This window comes from Python bivittatus, unplaced genomic scaffold (genome assembly GCF_059951505.1).
Source record: "Python bivittatus isolate LINGU-HERP-01145 unplaced genomic scaffold, Pbiv_v1 ctg000350_np1212, whole genome shotgun sequence".
Classification (NCBI taxonomy): Eukaryota; Metazoa; Chordata; class Lepidosauria; order Squamata; family Pythonidae; genus Python; species Python bivittatus.
In genome coordinates this window covers 814,504-835,031 of record NW_028277074.1, presented here as the reverse complement: position 1 = coordinate 835,031, position 20,528 = coordinate 814,504, and the positions used below count along the sequence as shown (strand labels likewise).

The 20,528-nt window shown below is 36.7% G+C and overlaps 1 long non-coding RNA gene across 2 annotated transcripts in view; it reads left to right on the top strand.

Moving 5' to 3' along the window:
• The first annotated feature begins 15,212 nt into the window (after positions 1-15,212).
• The window catches only part of LOC112542741 (uncharacterized), a 107,277-nt gene continuing 101,961 nt past the window's right edge, over positions 15,213-20,528 (top strand). For both annotated transcript variants that reach the window (XR_015796722.1, XR_003086356.2), the window contains exon 1: positions 15,213-15,348. This is a non-coding gene — a long non-coding RNA (uncharacterized LOC112542741). The remainder of the gene's footprint in view (positions 15,349-20,528) is intronic.

Here is a 20,528-nt window from a genome sequence, read left to right as displayed (position 1 = left end):
TTCTGTATTATTGATTCTCTTAGGGGGTTTTTGGGGGGGGCGGGGAGAGGCTTTGTTAAAGCTGTAATGTTATTTCTGGCAGTTAAATCTTAGAGCTTGGCATGGACACATTTTGCATTTCATGTATCTGTATCCATATTCATACAGGGCACTAGGCATCTTGGATAGTATTTGGTATACTTTAAATGTCTGATAATGTATTGCAGGGTGACCACATTTTTCAAATAGCTCTTTAATCAATAGAAGAAACCTCAGCAGGAGTTCAGGATAGACTCAGGAAGTATTTCACACAGAGCAATGAAATGAGCTGCCACAAGAAGTGGGAGATAAAAGATCAAGATAAATTTGTAGAGGTTAAAACCATCAATGGCTGCTGATCGTGATGGCTGGAGGCTACTTCCATGTTTGTGGGTAATAGTTTCCCCGCCTCAAAAACAAGCATATATTTTTCCTTTCTTTAAAAAAATCACTAGATGTCACTGTTGCACATCCTATCCTTTGATCAAAATTTAGCAATGTGTCCAAGATATTTACATAATTCTTATGCAAACTGAAAACAGTATTAAAAGGGTGAAGATGCTAGTCTCGAAATTGCATCATTTTTGCTTGAACAGCTTTGTTGTGATTAGGAACTCCTATTTTGAGTAGTGTGAGCATTGCTTATTTTATACAATCAAGCAAAGTGATATTTCCTTATTTATCAACATTTGACTTTTGAAAGTCTCTCCTTTTAAATTGCTCCCTAATATTTTAGTGTCATGCAAAGGTTTGGAAAGTTTGGGAGACTCTTCTTTTGGAATTTTAACAACAACAAAAAAGCCTTGAGTGTAACTCTCAGCCCAAAATCAACATTAAGACAATATCTTTATTAGGGTAATTGAAAGGTTATAAAATAGTGTGCAAACTTTGGAGTTTTCAAGAACTCTTTATCAGGCAGTATGGTTAATTCTCCAATAAAAAAGGGAAGGGAGAATGGGACTGATGTTAATACCAGATTGTCATCTGCTTACAGTCTTCTTAAAACTTGGTAAGAAGAAGAAACCCGTAGATAATAATTGGTCCTCAGTTTTTGGAATATAACATCAAAAAGCAGGTTAGTTAAGATCCTTTTGATCCCTACCAGGTAGAAAACAAAGCAAAACTAAGCTGGATCAGACCTGTGTTGTACTTTTCAAGAGACCATCATAAAAACCCAGCCTGTGAAATTAAAACAATTCCTTAGAAGAAAGCAATAGTAAACTATTTCCTAATGTTGCCAGTATAACTGCATGTCATCAGGAGCTGAGCCTGATATAATTATGTGCAGGTAGTCTTCACTTAGTGACCACAATAGGGACTGGAAAACTGGTCGTGATCAGACCAGATTTTACAACCATTTTACATTGGTTGCAAAGCTAATCACAGCGATTGTTAAGTGAATCATGTAGTTGTTAAGTGAATCTAGCTTCCCCAATGGATTTTTTTTCTGGAAACCACCAAAAAAGGTTTCAAATTGCAATCACGTGACCACAGGACACTGCAGCCAGTCATAAATGCAAGCTGGTTACCAAGCACCCGAATTGCAATCAAGTGACCATGGGGGTGGGGGTGCAATGTTTTGCAATGGTCATCAGTGTGAGTATACATCATAAAGCACTTTTTACAACACTGTTGTAACTTCAGACTGTTGTTAAACAAATATTCGTTAAGTGAGGACTACCTGTAGTCATCAGGAATTGAGTTTGAACTTGAAGAAAACTATACACAGGGGACCAGTGAAATCTTGAGATGACTTCCTTACTGTGATTAACATTTATGCTCTCTTGTTCCTTGTGCTTTTCATATTTTTTAATAATAAATGTTTTTACATATTTGTAGTTTTTAAATTAAGTATTGTATGTCACCTAAAGTCAGTTTTGTGAGATGGGCAGCCATATAAATTTGATAGATAAATAAATAAATACATACATACAAACATACATACATACAATGTAACTTTTTTATTGAGAGCCAGTTTGACATAGTGGTTAAGGCATCAGGCTAGAAACTGGAAGACTGTGAGTTCTAGTCTCACCTTAGGCACAAAGCCAGCTGGATGACCTTGGGCCAGTCACTTTCTCTCAGCGCTAGGAAGGAGGCAATGGCAAACCACTTCTGAAAAACCTTGCCAAGAAAACTGCAGGGACTTGTCCAGGCAGTCTCTGAGAGTATAGTAGACAATTAAAGACATAGTTCTAGTTTAAAAGTCCACCATCAAACAGTCCCACCACAAAAAGTCTCCTCTACAAATGTGGGAATTGGTACCTCAGAGAGGTGGTGGGCTTGTCTTGGGTGGATATGTTCAAATAGAGGTCAGGTAGCCATCTGTTAGGGATACTTTCATTTAGAGTCTTGTACCAAAGCAGATGCCTGCATTTGGATGGCCTTTTCCAATTCTATGAATTTATGAAACTCAGTTAATTATCACTATATTATGGAGGATATCAGTGGATTGAAAAAAATTCTCAAAATACATTATTTTCAAGTGCACTGAAGGAAATGAGGGATTTCCCCCCAGATTTTGGGTGTGCTAAATTACAATGATATTAATTTCAATCATTCAGTCATTAAAACTGATCCTGGAACCAACATATTCAGATCTCAGAGCCTTAACATTTAATCTTCAAGATGTTATTGAGAAAGACTGGTGACCAGAAAGCAATATTGCATATGTTCAGACATTTTAACCTTTATTATTATTTTACAGCAATAATCTAATTCAGAACATGCTAGGTAAATCCTGAATAATGTCATTGGTTTCAGGCATGCCAAACAGTAAATAAGGAAGGACTGCTGCTGTAAGTTTGATTTTTTAAAATAACAAATAGAATGATATATAGTAATATTCATTTCCTTTTTTTCAAATGTGAATCCTTATGTAGTCAAAATAGCACCCTTCATAGACACTGGGTTATCATAAGCAGATTTAGGGAAACAAGTCTTGCCAAAGTACAAGAGAAAAATAAATCATTGGCATTTGTTTCTCTCTCTTTATCTTCTATAATATCTTATTCTACAAAATCAGTATAGGCAAACTGTTATTTTTTTTCTGGATTATCCTATCTTTTAAAAATATATATATATATAAGCAAGTATATATGGGAAAGCCAATGATATGTTCCATTCTTTTGTAGGTTCTTTCCTGACCCACCACAAGAAAGCAAAATGCTACATCTACTATTAAACATGATGTCCAGATGATGTAGCTTTTCACTCTTTTCCTCTGTAACCTTCCAATGCATCTCCCAAGTCTGCCATGAAAGATTCTCCCCATCTAGGGATATCTGGGCATGTGGGAGATGGAAGAGAGATCAGTTCTGCTGGCCAATTCCATTCTATCAGGGGAAAGTGGTCTCAGTATAAGAATATAACACAAAGTAAGAGACTTGTACAGATGAAGTTATGAGAATCTAAGATTGTACCTTCAATTCCAGAGACTGACAGGTTCTTCTATATACAAAGATATTGAAGGCTGGGTGAAAAAACCCCCTACGATATATTGCTTGTATTACAGACATTTCTAAACCATTTCTGCCATAACTTATCTAAATGTTTGTGTCATTTTAAAGTTTATTTGCTGATGGCAATGTCATTGATATGTATAAACATATTGTTAAGTAAGAAAATAAATCATGCACCACAATAACCCACATAACTAATAATACAGCTATGACTGCAAATTATATCATTAATATTAATGATGTGATAATAAATCATTAGGAAATGTACTGTGTAATGTTTATTTATTCAGGACTGTCTTCTGTAAGAAATTACAGACAGGTTAAACTTGACAGCAAGCCTACTGCAAGTCTAACCAATTGCAGGTTTGTCTGCTAATTTTCAGATTTTTTTTTAAAGTACTAATTTATTAGATCAAGATAGATTATTCATCATTTTCAAGATGCTTTGGATTGCAACTCTAACAATTTCTTGCTAAGGGGGGGGGGGAGGCACCAGATTGCCTATACCTATATTAAACTGTTTAAAATTTATACAAACATAGCTTAACTCAGTCTATTCAATTAAGTGTTCTTCAGATGTATCAATGAGTCCAATAGCAAATGAATCCAATAGCCATTGACTCTGTTAGCTGGGCATTGTGGAAGATGTAGTCCAAACACTTCTAAAAAGCACCTTTTTGGGGAAGCATACTAATGGGGAGTGGGACAACAAACATAATGAAAGAGGAAAAGCATGAGGTGGGCCTATCTAGGTGTCAAATTTTCAGAGTTTGGCATGGTAGCAATGGAGCCAGTCAAAGAACTGAAAATACTTGAGTACATTATTATAAATTATTTTATGTGTTGCATTTTTATCCCTTTTAGCTGTCCTCCAATGACTTCAAGATGGCAGGCATAAAGTATATTAAATTAATGTTTATATGCTGTCTTTCTACAAAGGAAACTGTGCTCAAGGCATTTCACAACAGGTGAGATAAATAATGTTTTGGCAGCAATGTACAATAAATCAGCCTTTCAGAAATAACCTAATAACATTTCAAGAAGCTTTGTTACAGTCTTAAAACACATTGTTTAAAAAACCACAGTCACTAAACTTCTAATGGTGCAAAGTACCATCAGTTACTAAGTTAGTATGTGAGTAGCTCAAAGCAATATTTTTCATAGCTATGTTATCTCCTCCATCTGTGACCTGAGTAACATTGTACACCATGCTTACTCTTCCCACAGGGGGCACCTTCAAACTATTGTAATTATTATATCAGCAATACCTCCAAACAGTAGGTGATGTTGCCTCGTGTTTTCAGGCCTAACGTTCTGTGCTTTTTCCTCTTTGTTTTTGTCACTGAAGCATTAAAGACCAGATTTATGTTGCACGTCTGTGCTGCTGGTTTAATGTGGAGGTTTCTAATGAAGTATGTTCCTCTAAGCAAGCAGTACAATATTAACCAATTAACCTTCCCTTCCCAGAACACAATGACGCATCTCCTTCACCATCTGTTTTATGAGAGCACAAATATCTTTCCAGAAACTGCTTCTTCTAGTAGACTTCTGCAAATTAGCAGTAGGCAAGGTAGGTGGAATGTACAGTACCATAGTTCTTTCCCAAGCTTGCCATGACCTCCTTGCTATAAGAAGGCTTCCTTAGCTTGTACACCTGGTCTTCTAGCTACTCCTTCCTTCGAACTTAACATTGTGGCCATTGCTATGCAGCACTGTTTTCACTACCTTTTACAAGCTACACTGAAAGTCACCTGAGGTTGTTCTTACTTCTACCAACTGTGAAACACAAGAATAGGTAGGTACCCCACAAACCCATCAATTTATTTATTTATACATACATACATACATACATACATACATACATACATACATAGACTTATCCCCGCCCATCTCCCCGCAATGGGGGACTCTGGGCGGTTTACATCAAGTTAAAACAATAAATACATGATTAAAATTTATAAAAAAACAAACACATCTACACAGATGGAAAGAAGAAAAAAAAAATACTGTACCTCTGAGCAGAAGGCCAGTGCAAAATAATAATTCCCTCAGTGCACCACCCCAAGCTATTGCAGGTTCTAAGGCTACAACCGCTAAATCCATGGAAAAAGGAAGAAAAATAAATTGGTAGCACATGTACCCAATCACTTGTCAGTACACACTGTGTGCAGTTGTTTGGCCATTCACAAGTAAAAAAAATAATTAAACCTGAGCAAGGATAACTGAATTACAAAAATGCCAGCTCATTTTGTTGCATTAAAACCTTCTTCCTAGATGAAAGGGTAGTATGATGGTAATTTTTCAACCGGACACTTTTCCTACTAGCAATAACTATAGCCGTGTAGTGCAGCAGTGATGAGAGAGAGGAAGAGCAGGTGTCTAAACTGTTCTAGATAGCCACCAGGAATGTGAAGGTGGCCTGTGGAGAGGGCAACAAACTTCCCTCCCTTCCCCTCAGCTCTGCACATAGAGGAAGAAAAAATAATTTGCTAGTCCCCCATGCTTTTTGAGCAGTTGTTCAAAATAACCTGTTACTGTATTTTTCCATTAATAAGATCCCCTCATGTATAAGACGACCCCCACTTTTCCAGCCCAAAATTAAGAAATCAATATTTTAAAAATAAAGCAGAACACATTTTTATTTAGTAATTAGGCAACATTTACATGATACACTCAGTGGGAGGAGGTCCAAACTGTCTCTCTGAAGGTCTATTTCCATGCTCTTTTGCATAACTGATTACATTCAGTTTGAATTTTGCAGAGTAAGACATTCGCTTCTTTATTTTTTTTTATTTTCCAACATCTTTATGGGCTCAGAATGCTCTGACATTACTGACCCTGTCGCATCTGTGCACTGCCCCACACTCTCCACCTCCAATGGGATGTGTTCCAATTGGTTTGTTCAGCATCAGCTGACGTCAGTTGCATAAGGCTCATGATTGGAGGAAGTCTGTTTGCAGAGACAAGCTATTGGCAGTTTCACTTGTCAAATACGGTAGTTTGTATGCTGGCTGGCCACTTGCAGAAGAGGCAAATAGAATTGTTGTCATCCCAGGTCCCTTCACCTGAGTTACTGTGAACACATTACAAGGTAATACAAACAGTCAAAGCAGCTCTGACTCTGTGCTAAGATGATTCTGCAGGGAAGTGTGCATTTACATGAACTGTCAAGCCCTCATGCATTTTTTTCTACTTTGTGGACCTGAGAGCTGAATTCAGTGTCAATTGAAGCTTAGGAAGTAGGCTGAAGAAAGAGTTTCTCAATGGGAAATCAGACTGCCCAGGGCTTCAAATTTACTAATAGAAAGAATGTCTTTTTTCTTTTCTTTTCTTTTCTTTTCTTTTCTTTTCTTTTCTTTTCTTTTCTTTTCTTTTCTTTTCTTTTCTTTTCTTTTCTTTTCTTTTCTTCAGTTTTGGTTACACTGCAGCTGAGCTGAAAATAAATTAGCTCAGCTGCGTAACACACACAATGCTGGGAGAACCAAAGATATGGGCTGATTTCAAGGGTGGTGCAAAGGCCTTTTGTTGAAATGCTCTATGTATTGCACATAACTAAGGATTCCTTAGATCATTGCTAGTTAAACATTTGGCTGGACTTCAATACTGAGAACAATTTTCAAAATTATATATACACCAGAATGCAGTTATGTACTAGTATCTCCACTTTTACAAATTCAAATCTTAAAGGTCAAGTTGTGTGTTGGGTGTAAAGATTTTCATATCTTCTGGATGGAACTGTAAAGCCTGGAACCTCACTGAAGCTCCAGTCCTGATCTATATGCTTCTTTGCAGATAAATAAATAAAACAACAGTGCTTGTGTATTTTATTAAAAAAAACTCATGGTCTGGAGGAGAAAAATAGAGTATTGGATTTCAGGAATGAACAGGCTTCCTTTCAAAGCAGAAGCATTCTCCTAAAGCCATAACTGCTAAGCTTCTTGGAAGATGGGGAGATTTTTTAGTTCTGCTGTTTGGTAGCTCCATGTAAATGGAAAAGATAGTAGACTAATCCATTGCATATCTCCTCAACCCTAATAATCGCCAAACTACATCATCTTTCCTTGAGAGACCTCTTCCCTCCCCGCCACAAATATCATTTAATTTATCAGACTGAAATTTGGCATGAATTTTTCATAAAATTGTTCTCAGTATTGAAGTCCAGCCAAACGTTTAACTAGCAATGATCTAAGGAATCCTTAGTCATGTGCAATATATAGAGCATTTCAACACAAGGCCTTTGCACCACCCTTGAAATCAGCCCACACCTTTGGTTCTCCCAGCATTGTGTGTGTTGCGCAGCTGAGCCAAATTTTATACTATTTTTATAAATTTAATGAAATCCTACCCCCCCTTTTTTTAAAAAAGACACTTTCTTTTTAAAAAGTCAGCTTTTAAAACAATTTAGCCAAACTTCCCCTGATTTTTTTGGGGGGGGTGAAAATTAGCATATTTCATGCTTCATTATTCCAGATTTGCCTGAAATTTTCATTCCATTCTTCTGAAAAAATCATAAATATGTTAGATAGTTTTTATGGAAGAATAGAGCTCTATTTTATTTTCTTTTAAAATTTTCACTCCAAATCCAAGCATCAGACCGGATTCGGTACTCTAGACCATCTACAGGAGACTGTTTCTGAAGTTTCTGGGTTAATCTCTGCATCCCTAAAATTAGGAACAAGTTAATACCAAAAAGCTTTTGGTTCAGAAAAAAGTCATAAAAATATTAATATATTAGGAAAGAAAACACACACCCAAATGGGATATATATTTCCATGCAACCTGTTTTTTTAAATGAAGCCAAGACAGAAATGGTATGGAATAAACTTTAAGTTGAAAAAAGAAATGAGCAAAATCCAGCTTGACAGGTTTGGCCAACCTGGTGTACATGATGGCTGTTACTCTAAATGAAGCATTACAGTGATTTCCACTGTCTGAGATAAAAAAGGGACAAAGGTCCTACGTTTCATAGAACCTTTCGTGTAAGTCCTGTCTCAGATTATTTACTTTCCTTAAGCTAGAGTGATTGTTGCCTTTGAAGACATCTGCTCTGTGCTTGTGCATTCAGAAGGGAACATGTACAGGAGCAGAGGAACAGCATACAAAGCAAAGAATATTCGGTTCTGCGCCCTGCTTCAAAGAAGGATTGACTAAGAGCGGAAGGATTGGGTTAAGAGACACCCCTCAGAGGTCCAGCTTTTTATAGTTTTTCTTACCACTACCCTCCTCTTAGTACAGTTGCCACTTTAATAGAGCTGGTGTGTTTTCTGTCTGTAACTTTCATGTTTATTTGTCCTCCTGATAAATAGCCAGTAGTAGCAGCTCTATTATTACTAGCCAAAAGGAGGAAGCAGGTTTACAGACATTGGTATATGTATATCTTTCTTATTACCACCCGCTCATAGAAAATAATACTTCAGCTGACAAGATCAGAGTGAGTGTCATCCTTTCTAATTTAAATTTAATTTGCACAAAATAATTCTCTTCTTGCTCCATTTCTCCAAATCCTTTTCCTTTCCTTTACTGCTCATTTTTCTTTATCTTTTCAAAGTTGCTTTCCTTATCAATGCCACCCCCCCCTATGCCAGCCTATTTCACCTTTATACAGCGTCCTGCCCATATCCTCTTCTCCCAGCCCCTTTAACAGCTGTAAGAAATAATTTGTTTCAGGTTCAAATGTAAGGTTCTCTAAGGAAAATAAAATAACATATTTTCTATGTATAACTAATTTCAGGATCATCAGTTCTTGCTCGCTGAGGGATGAAATGAACATAATAGTACATCAGAGATGTATTTCCCATCTCAGGGTGAAAGAAATTTTCAGTGACCAGAAAGGGTTTCAGGGGTCCTAATTAAAAAAAACAAAAAACCCTAGGGCAAATTACTTACCAATGCCCTAAATACAAGGCTGCAAATGAAACTGGCAGCCACAATGTCCTTTTCTTGTTTTTTCCTCAACTAGAGTGTCTGAAATTGCCTAAGCAGCTTTTTTTCTGTCTATTTATACTACTGCTAAATGCCAACTTGATTTATAATTGAATCTTCCCCATGCACAAGTTGGTTGTAAATGAGAAGGTTTGCCTGTAGCCTTTTGCTCATCTGCTACTTCCCTTCTTAACGGTGCCTATTCTCTCTAAAGGCAACTACCTTAAGTCCAGGAAGAGACAGTTTGTATTTCAGCTCCCATAAGCCCCAACATGCAATGCTAGTAGCACAGAATTGTGAGAATGGTAGTCCAAGCATCAGACTGCCTACCCTCCTTTTATTTTTTAGCTCATACATACATAATATTGCAACTTGCATAATGAAGGTAGAAAAGTTAATATTTAATCATTAGTTTATATAACAGATGGGCACCTGAAAATAGTGGAATAGCAATGGCAGGAAAAATGATGAATAATGGAAAATTCACATACTGCCCATCCAGAAATGTGATGCAAAGTGTGTATGTGAGTCTCTATACAATGATATACATTGATTTCTCCTTCAAGAATGGGTAGAAGAATTGCCACGTGTATGACCACCTGAAGCTGTTTAGACATGCATAGATTTTTCACAGCTCTGAAAAGCAATTGTATATTAACTGGCTCTATGAATATTATTTTAGCAGCTGTGCTTTATGGGGAATCTACATAAAGTGAGACTAAAGTGCATTTTATAACTAGTCATGATATGAAAGGTTGGGTAAATTGAGCAGACCGACCTGGTAGATTTTTTGCTGTAAATTCATGGATCTTGCATTAGGTAGCAAGATGACAGCCGATGTATGTTATTTCATCTGTGCAGTTTGCTGCAAAGAGCTATCAACTGCAGTGATCACTAATGAATCTGTTGTACAATTTTCCAGGGTTCATCAGTTTTTATATCAATTGACAAGCCTAGTAACCTCCATCAAGGCATCAGCATGGGAAAAATGAAGATGGCAAAAAAAGCTATAATATATCTTGCATTGGGAGGAAAAATCTGTCTTTTGTCCTTTTGCATTGGTTAATGTGCTGCATATAGGTGTGTACAAGATGTTGTACATAGACTATATTATCATTAACTTGCAAATATCCCTTTTGAATCTTTACTAGCATATTAGAGTGCCCAATGCTAGTAAAACAGAAATCTTGTTCTTTTCTTATGTACTCAGGCATTTCTGGAGTGGATTCTGTTAACTGCTTCTTGTTCATATAGTACTTGGGAATGGAACAGCACTGATTTTAAAGCACAGCAAAACATGTACAGTGCACTGTAGGGGTAAGGAAAGATTGGGAAGCTGTAGGAGTTCACTAGGGGACTTTTGGCCAGCCACCATCTCTCAGCAACTTAACCAATTTAACAGGATTGTTATTAGTGGAAAAACTGGAACAGTGCTTTGAGCTCCTGGAGAAGAGGAGATCAATGAATGTATACATATTTATATTATATATAAATATAAATAAATATATTCAATAAATATATTCAATAAATATATATCAACCACACAACTGGCAAGCTATAGCTGAACCTACATAGAAAGTAGAGTATCCATCCTCAAAACTTTCTGTCATATCTGAAATAAAATGTTATAGTGCAGAATGCTTTTTAAAGAATTCCAACCATGCCCACCATCATTATTCTCCACTTTTCTCCTTTAACTGTCAGTCAACATTCCATGCCTATTAAAATACACAGTTATTTGTGTTTCCTTAAATATTTTTGTAATTTAACAAAATTTGACATTATTCCAGTCTTGCTAATATCATCTTCTGTTTTATAGTGATCTTGTTTATGAAAAGCAATTTTTATTTTTTTGTTCTTCAAACAAAAATACTTCTCAGAATTACAGTACTTGAGAATAAAAAGATTGGGAGGAGGAGAAAAAGCAAGCTACCTAAATCTCAGTTGATGTCATTAAAAATTAAGGAGATAATAGTTGGCTCAAAAATCATACTCAAAAAGTGCTTATCAATGGTTCTTCATCAAAATAGAGAGAGGTATTGGGGGGAGGGGTTTTATGAGCCTCTGTGCTAGGTCCTGTGCTCCTTAATATTTATATTACAGAGCTGAATGAAGAAGGAAGTGAATACACATCTAACATGAAGATGACACAAAATTAAGTTTGAGAGGTCATACCCTAGCAGACAAAACTAACATTTAAAAAATCTTCATTGGCTAGAGAATGCACTTTTATAGAGATCAAGTGTTTTACTTAGAAAATAAAAATCACATTAACAGATCTAGGATAGGAAATGCCTTGGTAATGGTCCCTCTAAAGGGATTTTGGAATAGTTCCTCCTGGGAACTGAGCCTCAACCCGCTTCCTTTTAAATTTAACCCAGTGCTTCTGGTTCTGCTCTCTGAGGCAATAGAGAATAAATCCACACCTTCATCTAATACTCCCTATGTGCTTCTCTCTGAATATGTGTGTGTCTGTGTCTGTGTATATGTATGTATACACACACATATACATGCATGCATGTAAGTATGTATGTATGTATAATGGTGACTGGGGAATTCTGCTGGCTGGGGAATTCTGGGTGTTGAAGTCCACATATCTTAAAGTTAGCAAGTTTGAAAAACACTGACCTGCATTACACAGTTTTCATCACATGGAATCCCACTTACTATAACTGATGCAGTTCTCAAATCAATTCTGAAATCACCTTTGTAAGATGTGAAGTGGCCCAGAGAGAATTGTTTACTGAAGAGTCATAAAGCTCATATTTGCTCTTTCTGGTTTTCCTGTGCTGGAAGCCACATCTTCTGATGCTAAGATATTACAGATATTGAGAGAGAGAGATCGAGATCAGAAAAACCTAATAATCCCTTTTTCTATTGCCTGCATTCTTCTCTGAAAAGAGCAGTAGCTGAAGAACTGCTGCATTAGCTCTTTGAAAAATCCAACTTTTGCCATGGTAACAAAAGTAATTCTTTTCCCCATTATATGCTCATATTAGGTTGTCAGAGTGGCACAAAGCAGTTCCATTCTCTAGGGGAGTCAGGCTATTGTCTTGAGCAAGCTATGGCTATTTGGGATATAATGTAGTTTCTTTGCAGGTATTGTATTCTGTGAGTGACACTTCATATGTTTCCTCCTCTTCATTAATCAATTACCTTCCCAACAGAATTTACTGTGGATTTTAATATGCTAAGCTCTAGTTCTGATGAATCCACCCAATATACTCTCATATAGAATACCTCTCTTTATTTGATGAATCCCTGTTCTTTGCTGTCTAACACATTTCATAGGAGACTGAATTGAAAGCAAATCAAGAGATGCTAGAAAAGTTTCATATAAACTGCTTCCCTGTTATCTCCATACATTTTCCATACAAATGTTCTTTCTTTGCATTGTGCAATCTGGTGAATGTATTATATCAATATACTTGTAAGATTCAATATTTTTCCTACTTGCTCCCAGTGGGAATGTATGTCCCAGCTTAATATTGTTGAGTTCTATTAAGTTTTACCATGCCTGCTTAATAAGTCAAAGCTGTAAATAAAGGCTATTGAAAGGGAGAGCCTAACTTTCTAGATAAACCATTCTAGAAGCCCTAGTGAATTGCTTTAATTATTTTGACATTACCAAGCAGAAATTTCACTATATAATGTCATGGAGGACCAATAAATTCAGCTTAGAGTAGTATTATAAATAAATAGACCAGTTTTTTTTGAAGAGTCAAAATCACACACACACACATACACTTTTAAATTTTAGTATTGTCAATAATATTCACAAAAATTGAGTGATTTTAATGGTAATTTCAAATGATAGCACAGTTCAGTAGCACTGGAATTGAAGCTTATCAGCTGATAAGTTATTAAGTGCTATTGTTTTGTAGGTATCCACTTAATGACATAGAAGTCAACAATAAAATTATTTCTAATGCTCAAGAACTAAATAGGAAAATAGCTTTGAAGTAGATGATTTGAATCAGCACAAAGATAACTCTTTCACTATTAGCTGTATCTTTAGTTAGATTCTTGTAACTGTTTTATTCATGCTGTGATCAAGCAGGCTAGCAAATGATTATCTGAACTAACATGTGTGGATCTTATTTGAGCATGAAATGCTCATTTCTCCAGGAATTCAGCAGAGAAATTTTCCCAACGATACATTTCCCTTCAAATAAGCATTTACAGTTTTTTGCAATCCATGGGATATTTCTGGCCTTCCACGAATTCTGAAAACCGCTTTCCAAAAAGTAAGTGAAGCCCAGAAAAAACTTCATTTGATTTAACATACATTTTCTTTAGCTATCCAAGATCAGCTTAGGTTGCCTAGCTGCTACCACCTGCTGTATTAAATATACTCAATATGCTTTTGCTTGAGGCAAGTATTTAGTAATTTCTCTCTTCTGTCTCTTCCTCACACAGGAAATGTTTTGCCTAATAACTTTCAAAGAATAATCATGCTATGCATATATGGATGGAGAAATTCAAAATGATCAAGCAGATTTCAGAAAGGCAGAGAGATGAGATCAGATAGCTATTAGAAGATGGATAATGGAAAGAGTAAGAGTATTTAAGAAGGAAAAGTTTCCTTTGCTTTATGATATACACCAAGACCTTTGATTTTGGAAAGACCAGTTATTTAAAGAAATATGTTAAAGGGTATGATAGACTATCTGATTATTGTTCTGAGGAACATGCAAAATAAACATGAAGCTACAATAAGAACTGATTTTTAAGAAACGTGGAGGTTGAGAATAGGGAAAAGAGTAAAACAAGGATGCACATTACCTCCACATCTGTTTAACATGTGCAGCAAATATAAGAGTGTCAGGATTAGAAGATATGATAACTGAAATAAAAAATGGAGGTTGAAGCACTAACAATTTGAGATACACAGATAACAGCACTTCGTTAGTTGCAAGTAAAGAAATTTTAGAAGAGCTCATTATGAAAGTAAAAATGGAGAGTGAAAAAATTGAGTTAATGATAAATATCAAGAAGACAAAAGTAACGACAGCCAACAAGAATTCACAGCTGATGGTGAAGAACTGAAAGTGGTAGATAGTTTTGTATTTTTTGGGATCAAAAATAAAAGTCAATAGTGTGTTGAAAAGAAAAAGGAGGATTAATTCTAGAGAAGAAGACAATGATAAACTTTGAAAATATCATGACGTATTAAAAATATTTCTATGACAGCAAATATCAGAATAATTAAAGCAATGAGTTTTCTAGAGGTAATGTACATCTATGAAAGCCGGGCACTGAAAAAAAATGACAGAAAAACGATAAATATCTTTAAATTATGGATTTGCAGAAAGTCACTAAGAGTACTGTGGAGTACTTCACTGCAAGAAGAATGAGCTAGTCAGTCCAGGACAAAATAAAGAATCAATGCTTCTGCTTTTTTATGCTCATTTCTGCCACAAGGGTTTATTGCAAAATAAAAAGCACCAGCAAACAATAAAATAGATAATTCTAGACAAATGATATAAAAACATTGTAGCAAAAGCATTCAGATGGACTACTTTCTCCATGATGGGACTTCTCAGCCTCTCTTTGATTTCCCACTGACCTCGCTTTCTATCCTACAGAACCTCTGGCAGTTTCAGCTTTGATTCTTGTGTCATCAGAGCACAAACTAGCAGGCTCAGGGGAAGCAGAAGTAGAAAGTGTGCCAGCTGGTGCTGAGAGAGGAAGGTGGCACCAGGCACTTTCCCTGCTATTGCCTCCTTTTCAAGGCCCCACCCACCACAGCAGCTGCTACTTTCTTCCCCTTAGTCCTGGTTTGTGCAGCTATGCTTTCTTTCCCACAGAGCCAGCTTGTGCAGCAACACCTTATTCTTCTCAGTGATGCCGTGCGTGCCACCACTTTCTCCTCTGCAGCACTGGCTTGCACGCACGTTGCTGTGGGAAAGAAGGCAGCAGCTGCCTGGGGCCTTACAATAACAGAGTAAGTATTCCTGAGGCTTGAAAATCTGGGACAAATGGTAAACCAGATGAACATCAGGACAACAAACATAAATCATGACTGTCTCAAGTCAAACCAGAAAGTATAGTCATCCTAATCTTAGCTTGTATAAGTTTGTAGTTTTAGAGGAAAGGAGGCAAAAGGAGCTAGAGCAAACAAAGTCAGCATGCGGGTAAGATAGCGCAACCTAGTTTCTTTCATAGATCAAAGGTCTGTTTTCAGTGAAGACAAAGAAAAAGATCAACTCCCTAGGTTATCATAGACACTAAAGCTTCTGAAAGCCTTTGAAGTGTTTCAGGGCACCCAGACATATCCACCCCCCCCCCCCCCCAAATCACTATGTAAATAGAAAAATAATGTCAAAAATCATTAAAAATCCTTTCAAGGCTTGAAGATACCAGGATTAAAGATGCAGAGCTGTTTGTGCTTCAAATCTTTGTGGAACTGATTGGTGCCTTCCTGAACGCAGATTTGGTCTTTGGGCAATAGATTCCCCCATGTTGCTGTTGACAAGACATTATGTATTTTGGAATAGGTCACTGTAGTGAATTGTTGAACGGAGCTACGAAAAAGCAGATAACTTCTGTTATCACAGTTTGTTAGGTCATGGTGTAAATCTTTATAAAATATATTGCTGGATACCACATTGTTCATGCAAATTTAAGGGAAGCTTTCCCTTTACATTTTGAGAAGCTCAGAATATTGTACTCTTAAGCTAAGTAACATTAGTCATCTATGCAATCTCAACCTTCTGTCGATACCAATAATCCCATTTTCATTGATATTAAATTGATACAGGAATCGTATAGTATTGTCTTTTTCAATATGTCGCTGGACAAAGTTAAGAACATATCATTAATACTCCTATTAATATTTAAAATCTATATTGAAAAGAGATCTCTCTCAGCAGTATATTTTTCATTAGCTTTATGGAGACCCACTTGAATGTTTCCCACATGGTAACATAAGAGAGGACCTTTTCAAATTGACTTTAGCTGTTAATGCCATTTTCAGTGGTTAACTCAGACAAAATTTGCATTCTATTTTTGTTTTTTAATCTGATTAAAATGCCATGTTTACTCATGCAAATTATTTCAATGAAATAGCATTTAATTTCCACACTTCTTTATAAATGAAAAGAATACTTTTTTAAACCTTTTAAATCTGATCAGAATTGGGGCAAATACATTTGAGGAAGGGGATAGAACTGACTGAATCAAACTTTTTGGTAATCTAGATCAGTGTTTCTCAACCTCAGGAACTTTAAGATATGTGCACTTCAACTCCCAGAATTCCCCAGCCAGCATAATCAGGACACACAAAGGGTACAACCAGATGAATTTTTTATTGTGCGATTGCACTGCCTTGAATGTGGAATTTTACAAGGGATCCCAACATCATTTTTCTTCCTTTTGTAATCCTCTTGTTTTATCTCCTTGTGTTTTCCCATTACTTCTTCCTTGTGTGTGTAGTCTCTTCACAAAATAATATGTTTAAAAAAAGGAAGTTGTATTTGCTCCATAATGTCCTTTGGCTGGAAAGATTGACCTTTTGGTACTGTCAAGGTTGATGGGACACCACGCAAGAAAGTTGTGGTATCTCACCTTCCTCTTGGCTACACTAGTGCCAGTTTTTCTCTCCATCAGTTTCTCTACTTGGCATTTTTCCTCCCATAGTTTCTAAACAACTCCTTCTACACACTATATAGCTTTTTTTTTTCTTTTTAGAGTTTAGCTGCCTTATCTAGGGGAGAGAGGATGTGGAAGGGGTAAGAACATCCTGTAGATATGTTCTTCTTTAAAAAAAATGCAGGGTACTACTAGTCCAGTCTTAGCACATAGCCATACTTAAACTGCTTTTGTGTTGGTTTGATTCTCAGCCAGCTTAAGAAGATCTTGTCCAGACTGAGACACTTTGGCAGCTGGTTGCAAAGTATTCAGTCTAGACTGTATGCTGTCGTGTTCTCTCACTGGACATACCACTGTGCTCTGTCAATTGCTTTCCTTTCTGTGGGTGGATCTTCCTGAACACATATATTTTAATGAATATGTATGCATGTGCATGTGCATGCATGCATATATGTGGGTGTACCTATGTACATGCATATATACATAGTGAAATTGAATTTATATATACAAAGTATCAAAATGCAAACAAAACCAAAACCAACAACACCATCCCTCCAATTTGTTATTTGGGTTATTTGGGAATTTCTCTCTATCTCAGATGAATGGAAAAATGATAAAAGGGTGCACCATTGGACTTTAAGGAACAAAAACACATGAAAAATTAAGAAGCTAAGGGGAAAATGTAACTTAAGAAATCTGCTGGGTTTCAAACTAGTGACCTTCTGTTTACAAGGCAAGAATTATAGCCATTGTGAAAGGCAGCTTTGAAAGGTATTAGAGAATGCACTGCCTCCGTTGAAAGTGTGAAAAGAAACCAATGAAGTATTGGAATTAGTCTGCAACGAACTGAAGCACATTATCCAAATGGGACAGAAGTGCTCAAGGTGACATAACATGCAAAAGTGTACTTTAGAAATGGAGCAGAAAAAGCATACTCTGAGGTTGCTTCGATGGTGTGTAGAGGATTAATAGAGGGTGACATCATCTGTTTTTGCCCTCCAGAATAGGTTTCCTGTCTGTTCTGACAATGAGGCAGCCAGGCAGAGTGAATTAACCCTTTCTGATTTTATTCAGCCTAGGAATTAAATTTGGGGACAATTCATTCTGTTCCTTTGTGTGATCTGAGCACTGGCAGAATGTAGCAATAATAATAATAATAAAGACCTTAATTTTAATCTCTTCTCTGAGCCCTATACTAATTCAACACTCATTAACATTTCTAGAGGAAAGCAGCTGAGTGGGTGGCAATTAATCTGACAATGTGAAAGTGCTGTTAGATAGTGAATCTGATTCAGGAAATGATATGTTGCCATTTCTGAACTGTGCTGCCTCTCTCCATAAGGAACAAGTCTGCTGTACTGAGATAGATCCTTTGTTCCCTTAAAGCCCGATGACCTTGGAAGAAGCTAACACTCTTCACTCTAAAACAGTTGTGCCAATTACAGCTTTTTCTAGACAAAGATGGCTTTGTTATGATAACAGGTTAACTTCATGCTGCGATAACCTCCTGTTAGATTATTAGAGTGTTTTGTATTTGAGGCTGTGCTCAAAGATAGCAGAAAAAGTATACAGAGTACAAAGTAGGGCAGCTAGATTAATAATTAGCATCATGTTTATTGAACTCTTCCCATCAGTCTTCAAACCACTGGTTACTAAGCCCAGTTCAAGATACTGTTTCAGGCCTTTAGAATCCTGAGCAGCACACAGTGAAGACGCCATAGGGACTAGCTCCTTCTATGTCAATCTGCCAAGTTTTAATATTGGAAGTGGTTTGTAATCTATTCATCATCCATTCAAAGAAGCAGTGGGAAAAGGCCGAACCTTTTATTACCTTGGCACCTTATCTTTGTGCTTTCTTTTGTGGGTAGCTCACGTAGAGGCAACCAATTTATTTTTGATACCACATGAAATAAGACTTTTGTATTTATCTAAAGATTAATTTGTGTTAAGCTTTCATTGATTTTTCTGTCTCTCTTTTTCTTTGTGCTGTTGCTCTTTTTCTATTTATTGCATTTTACTACAATTAAACTTACTGTTATGAAAATTGCTTACAAAGTTACCTCATTAGGGAGTTTTGGGCACTGAAAAGATAAACCATAGTAAACACTAACAGCAGAAAAACTATCTGGGGGTAGGAGACTAAAATCTACTTGTTGGGTCTTCCTGTTCAGATTTCAAGCACTGCAGCTGCATTGATTAAAATAATATTTCAAAAACTCTACATGGAACAGAACATCATATACTGTATAGTTTGCTGACTCAGACTTATTTTTATGATTGCCTGGATTAGATCTAAGGCACAAAGCAATATTTTAACCACTATGTGTATGATTTGGAATGGATTTCATTGCGCTTATCCATATGTACTTTTCCTTTTCAAGTCAAGCTGGAGCAGGGGGAACAAACCCTATGGTTTTATAGCTGAGGTTGGCAGCAAAATTGATTGGCACCTATGATATTATCACTAAAGCTTCGTACTCTGTCACTACAGCAAATTTGCACTAGAACAGATTGTCAGCCCTGCCAGGTAAACCAGACAGGAAATTCGACCAGTTGAGCTATTTCTACTTTATTGTTAGGCTACATTAACAGAACCTTGCAAGTCTGAAAGTACAAATCTCTCCCATCCCTATTTACCACCTGATTAGTTAGGGCAGGTCCTTTTTAAGTTTCTTTCTCTGCCCCTTACTCAGTTGGGGGCTCCTTCCCCTTTTATCTAATCATTTCTTAGGCAGCATTTCTTCCCCCCTCCCCCATCTTCCAGGTAATTCTCAGATTCTTTTACACCGATAAACACCAGTAATAGAATGTGGACAGCCTGCTCAAAGCATAGGAGGTAAGAGCATGATTCACTCTAAACCAGAATTTGATTATTCATGCATATATCATTTATATAGTGAGGATGGGAATAACCCATCTCACCCTGTGGATGAGAGGCATATAATCCTCACTTTTAGGCTAGTTCAGGCCAATGAATATCAGTCTCAATAGAGGCAAATATGTGTAGCTCAGGGTTAAACTGTGGAGTCCTTGGGATTCTCTGAGCTTGGTTCTTTTCTTGCAAACATTTAATTACCCAGCTAAGTAACATCTTCAGTGCTAAAATGAGATGGGGTTTGCTCTCTATTTATATACTGTGGCATGCTTTGCCAGTGCTGGTGGGGGTTTTGTTTTGCTCCTCTGGTAGTTCCTTGATTAACATACGTTTACTGCTTGATTGTGTGCCCGGTGGTAACCTTTGCTTCCCAGATAAGCCAAGGTTACCACCAGGCACACAATCAAGCAATAAACATAGTATATTTCTTGTAAATAATTTGTTACTGTTATAAAAGCTGCTTTCCACTGTCAGGAATACTCAACACACAGAGTATTTCAACCTCCAACATTGTTCAGATCCTTGAACAACACTTAATTTTGTAATGCCGTATTGAGATGTCTATCTGCACATTCTGTTTCTGCCCTTTTCACATGCCACTAACCACCAGGGAAGCATTCTTAGGAACAACTAAAATGATTTAATAAACATACCATAAG